Consider the following 16,501-nt stretch of genomic DNA (forward strand, 5'->3'; position numbering starts at 1 on the left):
TATTGTAGGCACGGAGCTGGACAGTTTGACATCTGTGGCAGAGCGACGGGCACTGAGCAGGCAATCATGGAGAATCCACTGCATCCACTGAACAGTATCATCTCCAGACAGAGGAGCAGCTTCAGCGACAAACTGCTGTCACTGTCCTGCTCCACTGACAGACTGAGGAGATTGTTCCTCCCCCACACTATGCGACTCTTCAATTCCACCCGGGGGGGTAAATGTTAACATTATACAAAGTTATTGTCTGTTTTACCTGTTATACCTGCATTTTTATCACTCTTTAATTTAATATTGTTTTTTATCAGTATGCTGCTATCTATCTATCTATCTAAATGCAGCTGTTGTTGTTGTTACTCTTTGATACTTGTAACTACTACCACTACTACTGCTACTAATAATAAAAAAATATTTCTACTTCTACTACTACTACTAATAATAATAATAGTAAATAACAATAAAAATATTTCTACTACTACTGCAACTAATAATAATAATTAATTAAAAATTACTACTTGGTACTGAATGTGCATTTTGTCCTCCCAATGACAGAAGATAGCAATAACTAAATCAGTAATGTTAGCTACCAATAAAATTAACCAAAAGTTGAAGTTCCTCTGCTCTTTTTGTTTGTCAGAATCACTTTCCTGGTGCTTTTCCACAATTCAGCTAATAACTAATTGGCAAGCCAGAGAGCCGTCTCTGTGTTGGTGAAATTTACAAATGTGTCCTCAATGCAACAACACTCTGAACACTTAATACTGTATGTTGAATAACCACAACACGCTTTAACAATGACGTGAGGTCAGCATGGCAGGAATAAGTAATCCTCAGCCATGTGTCAGCTAGGTACTGTGACATCAGATAATATCTGTTAAACTCCTGTTATGAAAACTATTACACATAATGCTATTAATATTCCATTGTTACTCCAGTAAACCACTAGCTTTACAGTAGTGACAAATGATGTAATGTTAACTATCTTATAAAAGTTAGACAAAGTTAGATTTCTGAAAATGTTGCTTCTTAGTGCTTTTTTTCTTTTCTGTGTTCCACTTGAAGCCATCTCTCTGCTCATTAATAGAAAATGATCACATCACGGAACTGTCAACAATGTTAATTTGATAATTCATTAAATAGTAGTAACAGCATTAGGTGAACGCCACCCATCCCATTGGTGTTTCGATCATGGACCCCACGCGCAGTATGTGATGTGAATATTAGAATGGCCAGCTCTGCCTACAAATGTTGTATTTACTGTCGTGTTTGATTTATATCATCTGCTTTTCATGTAATTAAATAAAGGAGGCATGTTTATTAAATGTTCCCTATTGATCTTACTAATTTTGACTTTGCATTAAAGTAACGGTAATTAATTTTGGGATTGGTGGGCAACATGGAGTTTTTTTTTGCCTGGGGCCCCCAGAGTCCCTAGAATTGCCTCTACTGAGCAGCAATGGTCGATTGGTACATTTGGATCACAAACACACTTTAAGGACGTAACCATAAACGATATTATGGATGGGAATCTGAAAAATATGAAGAGACAAATATGAAATATTTGAAGACAAATGCTGCTGCATTCCTAAAAAGTTACACAAAGCTCCCTTTCCATCAGACAAGAGCTGCGTGTTGCATGTGGTTCTCTACTGTCTGGCAGTGCTGCTCCCTTCAATGTTGGAAAAAAGAAGCAGGGAAGTGTAGGAAGTTGGAGTGTGTGATTTAAGGAAATTACTTGAATCAGCAATAAACTACTGTTTACTCATGGAAAAGAATTGTGATTTTCATCTGATAAGAACACAGCTGCTGCACTGTCATCCTGTTTTCAACCACTAAAGATCACTGGAATTCATTTAAGAATTTCTGTGAATGTGGGAAATATTTTCACAGGCATGTGCAAACTTAAATTGATGTTAATGTTATTGTGGTTCTTTTGGGGTCATTTCGGAAGGCTATATTTCTATTATAATAATATCCAAAACGTTTTCTATAAATGTGGAGTTTGATGAAGCAGACAGGAGTGTGCTTTGTCAAAGGTAAGGCTGAATTTTATGACAGATTGTACCCTTTATTTTTGCATTTGTGGACAACAAGCTGAGCTGGTGTTACCTCTTTAATGGACCATAATTTGTCCAATCCAATGAGCTTTCTGCTCTGATGTAAAGTATTTTGTCTCAGATTCTCATAGTGTGTATAAAGAGCAAGTTTAAAGATACAAAGGGATGATAACCACATCTGGTGGTTAACAGATTCACCAATTTAAAGATTAAGTGAATGAAGCATAGCTCTCTTTATTTCAGTGTCCATCAAATTCTGACACACTTTAATAGGACAACCTAACAAAACAAACCAATAAACTTCCACAAAACTACCAAGCTAGTCATAGACTTTTATATATTTAAACCAAAGTCTTATGATTCATTCTCATGTATACTAATATCAGCACATCTTACTAGAAAATGTCAACCACCAAAGATCTGCTTAACTTATTTCTGCTTCCTCAAATGAGTTTGCTATTCACTGAGAAGCATCGTATTATGTTATTTTTGAAAGCCAAACTTATTTTTCAATTCTTAGAGAAATAAATTGTCCTTGATGGCCTATTCAGAACTTTATAGACTGAGAGCAGAAGCAAGCCACCTAATTAAACTTTAAGTTGTTGCAATTAGAAGAAACTAGCTTTAGCTCAGTAACCATCTTTGTAACTTGACTGGCATAACTTGTGTGCGTTAAGGAATTTGGAATTACACCTTAAGCATTAATTTTACTTTTTTCACTTTTGCCATTAGATTGATTTTAATTTGCAAATGATTAGCATCTCTGGAGTGCAAAATGAAATTAATTCTTTGTTGATGTTTGCATGAACTCAAGGTCTTCTGTTGCAAATAAATCAAAAGAAAATGAAGAGAAAGGTAATTTGTCATTATTAGCAATGCCAGTGGTTTCTCCTACATGATCCTACGCTGTTGAAGTGTTTGACTGGCTGTGACTTCAGTTTAAGAAGCTTTGTTGTCTGAATTTTAAAAGGAAAAATAATAAAATGTTTAGGTTATGCAGAATTCAGAAATCCCACTGCCATATACACATGGGCCAATATTTTTCTGCAGCCTTAAGCCAAAAATATATAACTTTGATTGTTAAAGTGAAAAGAAAATCTGTAGATAAAAATAAACTGTGCCTGTAGGTAACTCTATTGTTGATACTACAGACACTACATCCTCTTTGGTACTTCCAACTTCTTTACAAAGAAAATGTAAAATAGTCAGGAGATTTTCAGATGTTTCAAAATTACTTTGTATTCGATAAAGGCAGACTTATGCTTTCATCTTGGACAGGACTATGGAGTAGACTGTATACTAGCAATAGGTTTTAAATTTCAAGTCTTCTACTAAAGAGTACAGCTGCACTTATTGTGACATACGGGCATATGGGCTCCTTTTCCTATTGCTAGTACCAAGTTATGAACTTCTGTCTAATGTTGTACCGCTGCCCTGGGAGAACAACTAAACCCCGGGATAAGCACGATTAGAAAACTGCTAGTGTAAAGCAGTTCAATATATAAAATCTATCGGGCAACGTGACCAACGCTCGTCCTTTTATTGATTTCCCCACCACCAGTCCCAGCTTAGCATTAACAACAAGCCATATTACAAAATAAAGAAGAAGCAAAAGAATAACACATATATTATCTTTCATAAAAAAAAACAAACAACCAAATACATAACAATCGAAACTCCCCTTCCTGGTTTAAACGCGCGATGTTCATAAAGCAGAGAAACCAGTTCGACCAAATGGGATTACTGTCCTTATTGTGCAGGGCAAAGAGAAACCCTACTGGAATACGCCGGCCGTCGAGCCGATAACAACAAAGTTCAATCCTACTGGTCCACGTATTCCAGCGAAATCAAAGAAAAAAGGTCAGTCTTCAGAGACGCGTCTCCCTTGTGTCGCTGAGTCATAAAAAAAAAAAGAACTTGTTCCAGCAGATATTTTTACTTGCCGCTACCTCGTCTCTTTTCTTTGCTCCACCACAAGATGTCTCCCTTTCTCCCCTTCTTTTCCAGTTTTTAAGTTCTCACCACCAACCGCCCTGACCGAGTTATGACCTCCACCTTAAAGGTGTATTTACAGCATTCTTCTTCCCTGCAATGCACCCAAAGAGGCAGCAAACTGCCCATGGAATAAAGTACATGTGGCAACCGCTACAATGTCTATGCTCAGTCTAACATTGTTTCAAAATATGATCAGTGTGATTTCACTCCTTTGGTACTGTGTCTCTTCGGAGAATCCTTGGGTAGCTCTGGTTTGACTTTGTGTCGAATGAGTGGTTGCTCACCGAGTCCCGAATGAGGCACATTACCTGCATTGTGAAGGATTGTCAGTTAAGGCACTATGGCCATGTGGCACAATTCCCTTAGTGTGATCTGGCTCATAGGATCCTCATTGTTGAGGACCCAAGTGGCTGGACCAGGCCAAGGGGGACACCCACGTAACACCTGGCTGCAGTAGATAGATGTCATTTCTGTGGAGTGGGACTGGACCGCATGTATTCCTGGGGGTTTGCCAACCAGGATCCCAAGCTGTTTTGTCGTGTGGTGGGTGTGGCAACGCGCTGTACCACTGCATGCTGCCCAACCTGACCTGACCTGACCTGTGATTTCAATGTGCAATAATAAAAATCACACAAGAATGAGTAAGGTGTTGTCATTGTTGCATTCTGAAACTTTTAATTGATATGGTAGTGCATAAAAAGGTTCCACATTCTTGCAATACCTCCAGTTGTAGATTTGCTTTTTGTGTGTTGATGAATATATGGTAAGACTCAAGTTTTTGCTATATAATAATGGATTCTCTCTTTAAAGTATGGATTTTAGCAAATTTTCAGAATAATGGGCTCTTACACTTTGTCTCCTTTCAGTAAACCCGGCCTTCTAGTTTATCTTTTGTGGTTGTATAGCTTCTCAGATTGTCCAAGCCTGATGCCGGAACAATCTTGTGTGTAGCATCTCGTTGACTTGAATGATCAGTCTGTTTTACTATACACCGTAGTTAATGGACTTCAATAGTCGGTATGAACACTTCTTCAACTATCCTTTAGGCTGCTCAAATCATTTACTCTTCATATCAGAGAAAATACCAAATGTAGCAGTAGTGATCATAGCTAGTGTAATAAACAAACAAAGAGGTCATAAAAAGTTCGGGCACCAGCCAGTGTTTCCGAAATAACTGGTTGAGAAACAATAAAGTGATTTGACACAAAAAAATGATAACATCTTTCCAGATGCTAGTCATAAACAAGACTGAGGAAAGATGGCAGTGGAGCTCATGGGACCAGAACCCAGAAGTGACGCTATTTGTCGTGCCATCACCAATCATCGTATCTGCAGAAGAGGTGAGAGGAAATGTATTAGGCCACAGTGCCAACCCTTGAGTCGAGGTGAAATTCCCATTCCAATGGGCATGCGGGTGCACCTGAAGTCGACTTAGGTTCAATAAGCACTTAGATTCCTGCTGTGAGAATGTAAAGGCACTTACACATTATATCAACACAGGAAAGACATTAAAACAGTGTTAAACATTGATGGCTGTGGCTGGACAGCACAAGTGTGTTAAATGCCAAGACAAAGATCAAAATACAGAAACTACTTAAGTGAATTTTTTTCCTCAAAAGTCCACATGGCAAGGCATCTCACAGTTTGAAAATGCCACCTTCTAAACTGTTGAATAATTGTCAGCCCACTTCTTTAGAAAACACTAAAGGAATGCAGGGGAATGGCTGCTTGACTGGCCTCCATATTGTGGTGAGTAATAACTGAAATACAAAAGAGAAAATCTAGTCCATCCAGAAGAAGATCAATGGATATTTCAGCACCTGGTTGAGCTTTGCCCATAAGCAAGAGGCTGAGCCTCATGAATATGTCCAAAATTAGGGTCCGGTCTGAAAATAGGAAAGGAAATTTCTGAGTATACCTGACACCATAACATTGGGTCTCACTGTAAGCCTGGAGTGGTGTGGCTGCCATATGAAGCAGTCAATGGTAAGATCTTCATATGTGTCCCATCAAATTTTGTGCAAGAAATTACAGTCATCCCTCACCTATCGTGGGGGTTACGTTCCAGAACCCCCCCGCGAAAGGTGAAAATCCACGAAGTAAAAACCATATGTTTATATGGTTATTTTTATATATTTTAAGCCCTTATAAACTCTCCCACACTCTTATAAACATTTCCCGCACTGTTATACAGCATAAACCCTTTGTATTCTCTTAGATATTAGGTAAGATTCGTAGAAATTATGCATGTAAACACACTGTTTATGTACAGTAAAACCTAAATATTATAGATAAGCTATCGAGCGTCTCCGATATCATATATGTTACATGTTATGTTACAGCCATCACGATAGACAAGCCACCAGCAATAAGTATGTACAATGCAAGAAAAATTGTACACAGTAAAATGTGTGTACAGTGACACTAAACATACGTACATGTACTAAGTACTGTACATAGAAAATTAATTATGGTTACTCACCAACAACGACACGACGACTTGTCCGATAACGATGAGTTTAATTTTACTGCACAACAAAGGGCAGCGTTACAGCTCTTCTAAAGGAGCCTCTTCAGGCGACTGTGTAGCACCGCCGTTGTTCTTCTTCCGGCAGTCTTAAATCCAAATCCCTAAAGCAGATTCCATCTGGACTACCGCCTTATTACGTCCACTTACAACTCGTTTTGTGCCTTGGTTAAAGGACACTGCGGCCGTAGATCTTATATTCTTTTCCTCCTTTTTAAATAAAAAGAATCGTGGACTCATTGATGCCATAACGGTTGTCCTACAGCAGTATAGCTGTTCCCTTCCTTCAACATATCCAAAACTTTTACCTTTTCTGCATCTTCCATTGGCGCTTGTGCATGGCCCCTGAAGCAGTAGCAGGAGCAGATTGTTTTGGAGCCATAACGAAGGGCTTGACTATGCACAAAGATAAACACAAAAGAGCACAAAAGTTAATTCTTTACACAACAAAACGCATTGATGCTGAATGAGCAAGACAAGACTTCCTGGTTAATGCAGCGGAATCGAATTCGGTGCTCCGTCACTGAGCCAATCAGCACAGAGGAACTTAACTGCGTGCTCTGATTGGGTAGCTTCTCAGCCATCCCCAATAGCGTCCCTTGTATGAAATCAACTGGGCAAACCAACTGAGGAAGCATGTACCAGAAGTAAAAAGACCCATTGTCCAAGCAGAAACCCGCGAAGCAGCAAAAAATCTGCGTTATATATTTAGATATACTTACATATAAAATCCATGATAGAGTGAAGCCGCGAAAGTCGAAGCAGATTATAGCAAGGGATTACTGTACACTCTTAATAATAAACAGTAAACCAATAGTTGCCTTCAGCAAAAAATGTCAGAAGGACTTGAAATTACACATGCCACATCAACTGATTTCAAGGGTTTACCCCCTTTATGGGATACAAGGGGTCAAAGTTACTCCTTTTTACAAAACTTTGAAACAATAGAAATCGACGATATAGGTATGCCATTTTATGCTACTTCGAGGCTGCCTGATCATGAGTATGATAACATTTTTTGATATTTGATTCTTTACCGGGCACACGGTGGTGCAGTCGTAGCGCTGCTGCCTCACAGTAAGGAGACCTGGGTTCGCTTCCCGGGTCCTTCCTGCGTGGAGTTTGCATGTTCTCCCCCGTGTCTACGTGGGTTTCCTCCCACAGTCCAAAGACATGCATAGATCCTAAATTGTCCATAGTGTGTGTGTGTGTGTGTGCGTGTGTGTGCCCTGCGGTGGGCTGGCGCCCTGCCCAGGGTTTGTTTCCTGCCTTGCTCCCTGTGTTGGATGGGATTGGCTCCAGCAGACCCCCGTGACCCTGTAGTTAGGATATAGCGGGTTGGATAATGGATGGATTTTGGTTTTGACATCAAGGCATTCTGTACTTTCCTTTATTATGACCTTGTGGATTCTCTGACTGTTCCTTTTCCAAATCCTTTCAGGTGCCTTCATCTGCCTTTGTACTTTTCAGGACAGCCTTTTTTTTCTCTGAAGGCACAATACCTGTGATAGAAATTAAGACATTTTAATTTCGTGCATTTCTCTGGTCTCTTTGACTGATCAAATTGAAACATCAAAACCAAAACAATATCCAAAAATCAATGGTGAAAAACATTCAGCACTAACATCTTCAAACTAGAAATTTGAAAGAACTAAACCAAAAAGCATTTAGAGAATGTATATATATATCAGCTTATATAATTGTCCACATCTTAAGTATTCTGTAGAAGATAACATCACATACAGTCATGGACAAAATTTTTGAGAATGATACAAGTATTGGTTTTCACGAAGTTTGCTGCTTCAGTGTTCTTTTTGTCAGATATTTCTATGGTATACTGATGTAGAATTACAAGTATTTCATAAGTTTCAAAGTCTTTTATTGACAATTATATTAAGTTTAAGCAAAGAGTTAATATTTGCAGTGTTGTCCCTTCTTTTTCAAGACCTCTGCAATTTGCCCTGGCATGCTGTCAATCAACTTCTGGGCCAAATCCTGACTGATGGCAGCCTATTCTTGCATAATCAATGCTTGGAGTTTGTCAGAATTTAGAGTTTTTGTTTGTCCATCTGCCTCTTGAGGATTCACAAACAATTGGAAAGAGGATTCCTCAGCAGTCCAATCCCTGTACCTTTTGCAGAATATCAGTCTGTCCCTGATGTTTTTCTTGGCTTCTTTGCTGCCCTTCTTGACACCAGGCCATCTTCCAAAAGTCTTCACCTCACTGTACGTGCAGACGCACTCACACATGCCTGCTGCTATTCCTGAGCAAGCTCTGCACTGGTGGTGCCCTGATCCAAAGCCATGAATAAAGAATGGTACCAAAACATACTCTGAGAGCAACTTCTCCCAACCATCTAAGAACAGTCTGATGACAAACAATGCCTTTTCCATTGAAGCACCGGGCCATAAGTCAAAAGTAATAACTAAGTTGCTTGGCACAACAAAACATCGAAATTTTGGGTCCATGGCCAGGAAGCTCCCCAGACCTTAATCCCATTGAGAATTTGTGGTGAATCCTCAAGAGATGGGTGGACAAACAAAAACCCACAAACTCCAAGCATTGATTATGCAAGAATGGGCTGCCATCAGTCAGGATTTGGCCCAGAAGTTGATTGACAGCATGCCAGAGCGAATTGCAGAGGTCTTGAAAAAAAAGGGCCAACACTGCAAATATTGACTCTTTGCATAAACTTAATTCCCCTTGGGATTAATAAAGTATCTATCTATCTATCTATCTATCTATCTATCTATCTATCTATCTATCTATCTATCTATCTATCTATCTATCTATCTATCTATCTATCTATTGTTAATGAAAGCCTATGGAATGCTTGTAATTATACTTCAGTATACCATAGAAATATCTGACAAAAAGATTGAAAAACACTGAAGCAGCAAATTTTTTTGAAATTTTTTGAAATTTTTGAGTTCCTCAGTACGGCTGTGTTATTGTTTTTAGTAAGAACTGTCAGAGAACCTTTAATATGGTAAAAAGAAAAACAAACTTAATTTCTTCTCAGAATGAATTTAAGGACTACCTGTGGTTCAAATTATATTTGGCAAAATACTAAAAAAAGACGTAAGGACTTTAAGGGAGAAAAATGTGATTAATCTCAAAGTTGGCTTCTTTTCCATTTCCATTAAGATCATTGAACAATCTTGAATCAACACATCCTATTGTCTACAGTTGAGAAGAAATGTAAAGTGTGTCACTCAGAGTGATCAACTTAGGGACCACTGGAAGATGCTGAATGGGCCTGGTAAAGCCCATTGAGGCATTCCTTGTGTGATTTTGGGCTATACAAGAAATAAATTGTTGTTTTTGAACCTTATTTCTATCCATAATGATGCAAAGGAAATCCAAAAAACTGTTCTCTATGTTCTTCATAAATGGAACAAAAAGAGCTGAAGAGTTCATTATTAATTCCTGAAAAGACAACAACTCTTTTTGATAGGTTATGAAAACCTAAAAACTAAAGGCATTGAAGCTGAAATTTTCTGAAAGTGAAGGTATAACTGAAGAGCTGAGAACTGAAATTGTCACAAAACAAGCAAGTGTTCCTCACATTTGCTTTCTAAAAACAGTCTGAGAAAAATGATTACAATAAACACACCCAGCACAGCTGAGTCTGATCGATAACCTTGTATACTATGTATGATTTGCCAAGTGCTCTCTATAAGTCACTAGTTTTAAATACAATGGCGTATGTCAAGGGGAGATAATAAACTGCATTTTTGCGCTGGGCACTGGATCAATGCAAAGATACCAAAATTTTCAAGAGAAGAAAACTTGAATCGTGTACATTTTATTACTGGTACCATCCACTTTAAGATTTTCTTATCTACAGTATCTATCTAATCTAAATCTCCATAAAAATGCTTCATTTTAGAAAACAACTTCATGTGGCAGACTAATAAATACCGTGATTATGAACAAATAACTTATTATTATCTCCAGCAGTGAGTACTTGCACGCTTGGAATTGTGTTCCTTATAGAAATGCAGGACATACTTAAACCTGTATGTATACCCTTCAAGTGGTGGAAATAATCATACGAGAGAAATATGGTATAAAAAGGTGGGCAAAAGTATAGATTTACTGATGTGAGTATGTTCATACTTTATTATTTATTTATTTATTTATTATATTATGTGTATTATTTGTCTTCTTCTTATTATTATTATTAAAGTGTGGTTGAATAGCAATCATAACCTGCATGTCTTTTTCCCTACGAACAATTGTAAACCTACTTTTTCCCACCCCTGTTCAAATATACTGTATACAATATATATTTAACTTGCTTTAAAATGCAGCTTTCACTCCCAATTTACGATGTAGTATAATCATTTATACATGCATATCCAGGCCAAAGAGAAGTCATTGGAGCAGTACAATCTTCATCCAGTTCTTCAGTGGAAATGCTGATGAATTGTACATCCAGTTCAGTGGAGTGCAGGCCCCATTCTTCATACAGATGGCTTCTGGCATCTAGAAAGTCCCTCACCATTATAAATACTCACACAGTTTGCTTATTCAGTGAGCTTTTTAGGAACCTTGCCAGGTATGAGTAACCACCATCTAATCTACAATATGTTATGTATGGACTGTGCTCTTCTACGACCATCTGTGCACATTGCATTCACTCATGCCCTCTGCCAGAAAGTGATGAGTAAGGCCTGAGTTGATGGATCAGGCCTGCTTTAATCAACCAAAATCCTTGTCTGAAAGAACAGTCCCCATATCAGCTGCATTAGGCTTACAAATTACAATTATCAAACAGTTATTTTTCAATTCTGGTTACACTTATCCTTTAATCCCAACTCCAACAAGAAACATTTCTTGTTGGATCTCCAATTTCAGTTATTTTTTGTTGATTTAAATGGATCTCTTTCAGTTCAAAGGAGTTCCAGTGACTGATCTGGACATATTATGTCTATGTCTCAAAGCATCCTTCATTCAGTCAGATCTTACTTTCATAAAGTTCATGATGATGCAAGTACTATCAGAAGGTTTCTTGAAGAATCCATTAGTTGCTGTTTTGTCTTGGTAGAGTAATATATTGCTCTACTTTCCCCTATTGTATTATTAATATGTAGCCTTTGTCAGAATGCCTAATCTCCCCGACTTACCACTGTTTATAAGGTATTATAGTATACTAGACATTAAGCCTGTTACAATAACGGGCGCTAGAATAGTAGTGCATAAACATTAGTAGGAACAGTCTATATTAAATGGCAAAGGACCGTCTATTTTCTGTTACAGTAATACTGGCTTGTATGTGGCTGTAATATGCGTCACTGTATTGTGTGCCTTTAATTTTCTCTCACAATAATACGTCTCTCTAGCAAGTATTTTAATCTGTGCTGGCGTGCAGCTGATTATTGTATGTATGGCATCTCCCCAGCAACGGATTTTATGTGCGCAAAAATAAATCTACTTTTAAAAGTCATCCTATTGTAATATCATGAAAATTCATATATTTCGGAAAACACTTTACACTTTACCGGGCCAAGTTTGTTAATCGCAAATCTGACATCCTCAGAGTAAACACTTGCACAACAACAAACACTAATCCCACCTCTTTGGGGAAGCTGGTCTCCGCGTCTCAGTACCCGATTGGATTTTTCATGCGTTATGTTTTAGGTCTTACCTCATTTACCGAAATCCGATTGGATCGGCCGCGTGATATTTTATAGGTCCCGCCCTCTCTGTCTTGTGTGACGCGTCAGGCAGCCTTTGAAGCATTGCACCGTGCCTCGCCTGCCTTCACCAGAAGACACACACACACGGACACATGGACGCACATAGGGATTTTATTAAAGAGGATAACTTATCCCCACCTTCCCTTCTATATCTATAGGCAATTAGGTGTAGTAAAAGACAAGCAGGAGTTAAGTTACACATAAAACAATGTATTATTGGTAATATTCATAAATAATAACAATATGCAAAGTACATTTGAATATTGGCAACCATACAACCTGATTAAATGGTGATGTGTAGTTTCAGGCGGCACACAGACTTGTAGTTATTTAAAATGTCTCTAGTTAAGGCATCATTGGTGCTCAGCTTTCTTCAGAACAGGCCGTATGCCTGTTCCAGTATTTCTGCCGAGCTGTGGTCTCCATTGTGTTGTCATTTCAATTCATCAGTTTGGTCTTCATCATCATAGGTTAGTAAGAGAGATGCTTCTTCGTCATATGTTGGTTAGTAAGAGAGAGAGAATGTGGTTGAACAAGCAGATTTATAGATTCTCTGTCCAACCCCTACAGCCAATAGGACATCATGGTACTTAAAAGCTTCTGATAGAAGCCAATTCCAAACAGCCAAGCTTCAGACCAATGGGGCAAAGAAAATCTTAACACCTGCCATCCCCCAAAGCCATATATTAAGGTGCAGCTTGGCTTCCTTGCAGGGGTTGAAAGACTTCAGCAGAGAAACATTTGTGTCGAGCACTTCCCCCAAATCTGTCATAAAATTCAAAGAGACTCAGTCATAAAAGGGGGGTAAACATGAATGCTTCTCACTAATGTAACACTAAATTACATTGCTTTGCCTAAATTACAAACAAAGACATACAAAATATTTATCAACTTATATGCAAAATCTTACATCACAACACTCCACCCCGATAAATGTTTTGTACAATGTCTTTATAAACAGTCTTAATTGTTGAAAGAGTCTGTCGAATAGCTTGTGCTTTGATTTGCAGTATTTGCTCTCTCAGTGTTAAAAGTTGTCCGTGACCATTTGTCCATTACATATCTTCTTTATTTCAAAAGACAATCAGAAGAACATGGATCTGCTCCTGATGACTTGTATCTGCCCCGGCTTGTGTCAACTGTTTGTTTAGCTTTCTGCAGTCTTCATATGTCATCAGATCTGGTGGTTTAAAATGAGACAAGTCCACACCTTCCACTAAACTAGCCCACTGAAATTTAAGTCTATTGTGAATTCCTAAAACTGACCTTTGTTCTTTACTGGCTTTGTGTCTAACTGCTAATTAGACCCCTGTCCCAAACTATTCATTTAAGCATATGCAGCTGTACAATTAACATCAAAATTTGAAAGGTAACATGCCACAGGTGCCAGTACAACCACTTCTGCCCAAGTGAGAGCACATGTACCACTGCATAAACTGTTCACAAACCAACATTTGTGGCCCCTCTTTGCACATTTGGGGTTGACTTAGTTGCCTCTTGTGCTTTTCTACCCATGGTGTAACCTTTGACTGCCATCAGCCTTTACCAGTTTAGGCTGGATATCACCACCATGAGACATCACAGCTATGCAACCCTCATCATTTCCCCTGTAGGCCACCCCTAGAGTTATTTGCTCACCCTATGCATATTCGTTGTGCTAAACACCTCGGTTCAGAATTGGCCCACTGGTCCTCTGCTTGTACCACAGCTGACAACCTCAGCAGGGCTTCCATATTTTCCCAATTAGACTATACCTAAACATCGGAGCCCATATGACTTGCAAATGTACCAGCTGCACCTGCTTTCCTGAAAAGTTCACCAATTTTCTTAGTATACATTTTCCTTAATAATAGTATTAATCATATTAATTATCCTGCTTAATTAATTAATACCCAGAATGTATACTTTATGAACCCAAAATTAATCCCCTTATTTTTGACATTCCTAACTGGTTTGTTCAGTTTCCACCCCTTGGAATATAAATTTGCTGCAGTAATGAACAAACCTTTTTTTTTTAAACTATAGCTATTGTGACTAGCTTTCTCATTGCATGACTTGTGGACTTGTTACTCACTTAAACCCCAGTAAGTGTCTCTTTCTTGCTGTCTCTTGTTCTTCTTCACATTTTTGTCTTTAGTTTTTGCTTGTTGTTTTTTCCTAAAATGTATTATCGTATTATTTCCCTCTACTTACCCTTTACCTGTTTTCTCAATTGTAAGTGTTCTCGTCAAGTTCGTTATCGGGTTGGTCTACTGTTGCACTTTAAGATGAACACACACATACATAGCTATATGCATACACACAGACCCTAACCACAACAGTGCCCCATGAATGACACACACACACTGATTAACCTTTAGCACTTTAAACCACACAAGTGCTTGAGGAATAACACAGCCTGTCACTCAGCACTTCAAGAGACTTACTTATAATCGGCACAAACAACATATGATGTTTTAATATGTCAGACCTTAATATTACTGTTGGTCTACAAGAATACATTTAAACATACAAAGACTCAGCACTCTTGACTATAGGCCATTTATCAGCCAAGAATACCTTCTTCTTGTACTGTTCCTACTGTTGAGTGGAGCTCCTCACTCTCAGCCTTATAAACCTCTCAGCACAGATATAATGGCAAATGTCCAAGGCTGCTCCAGGTGCTCAAAAAAGTATAACTTATTACTTCAATCACTCCAGACATTAAGACAAAGCATAGAAAGTTAAAAGCAGCATGGTATTTATTACAAGAATAATAATAATACCACTGGAACAAATAATAATAGAAAATATGTACTGATAGGAAAGTCTGGACATATATAGTCTTTAGAAAAAGCTTACGAAAAACAGTAGAGATGACAAGGATGAATGTCCCAGGGCGGCGTTTTATTTAGCAATCGATGTTCATGATGCTTTTCTGACGACCAGTGATGTCTTCGTCCGTTCCTCTTCTTCTTCTTCTCCTCCTCTACTTTCTTCTTCTCTGAAGTTGCTTTCAAAATGAGGCATATTTATTATGAAATGTCATGCCGTGGTTTCACAACAAATGCACCTGATTGGTTGGCTGTCAATATAATTGATGAATTTTGCTCAAGCTCTTTCCCAGATAATAAAGTTTTTTGATGTTGCCTCATGTCCATCTTTCCCAGGCTGTAAACCAAATTGTTGTCCATATCAATAGCCTGAGGTGTCGGCTTAGTCTTCCTTTCCCAGGTTATAAAGTAATTGAGCCACCAGCATGTCTTCCTTTCTATGCTGGAACAGCTGTTTTAAAAGTGAGGTGTAAGGGAAGAAAACCTGCTTTGATTTGTATTCATCTGTTGTCTTGTCTCGAACAAAATATAATGGAAAATTAAACCAAAATGTACAGATTTTATACACCATAACAGTTGCCAAGAATGCATTACTCTGTCTTGGAACCATAAATGAAATCGAAGTCACAGTCCTGCTGCTGACTAGCGTGCCATGTGTGCCTTATGTTTCCGTAGCGAGAACAAATTTCATGTCTTTCTGTTCAGGTTAGTAAGGCATATGATCACAGTAGCTTAAAATAAACAGCAGGGTGGATTTGCGGCTGCAGAAAGCAGCATACCTGTAATTTACAGAATACTTATCAAATGTAATGAAGAAGTTAAGGCATCAATAAATAATCAATGGATTGGGTAGTACAACTTTATTATGATACACAGATACACAGTACGTTAAGATGTCTCTGTATCATTCCTGACTGATACTGTCTCTTTGACCTTGAGCCTAAAATTAAGTCAAAACTAAAGTGACAAGGGCCATCTTGTAGAAATTAGGCACAACATTTTCAGAATACAAGACTTGTTCCACTCAAATTTGATACACAGGTCTGGACAAAGTAGGCAGAACATGTACAGTGAGTCATTTAAAGCTTTTAGAATTTTAACAAATCAAAAAATCATGAAGGATTTCTAAATCACAAGTATTTTGTATAATGAGCAGAACATAAGATTCCTAAATGCGTTTAATGGCCAAGCGGTGGATTTGCCTTCTTCTTATGACACAGATATTATTTATGTCAATTTTGAGTATAACCAGTTGTAGCATATAGTTATAGGTGATTCTAGCTATCCTGGTGGGTTATAAATTTACATTTAATGTTTCTTGTAATTGATATTACACTTCCACTAAACATTCAGATCCTAATAAATTCTGATAATATTAAAAGAGCGGAAATTCATGTGACATA

This window comes from Erpetoichthys calabaricus, chromosome 11 (assembly GCF_900747795.2).
Source record: "Erpetoichthys calabaricus chromosome 11, fErpCal1.3, whole genome shotgun sequence".
Lineage (NCBI taxonomy): Eukaryota > Metazoa > Chordata > Cladistia > Polypteriformes > Polypteridae > Erpetoichthys > Erpetoichthys calabaricus.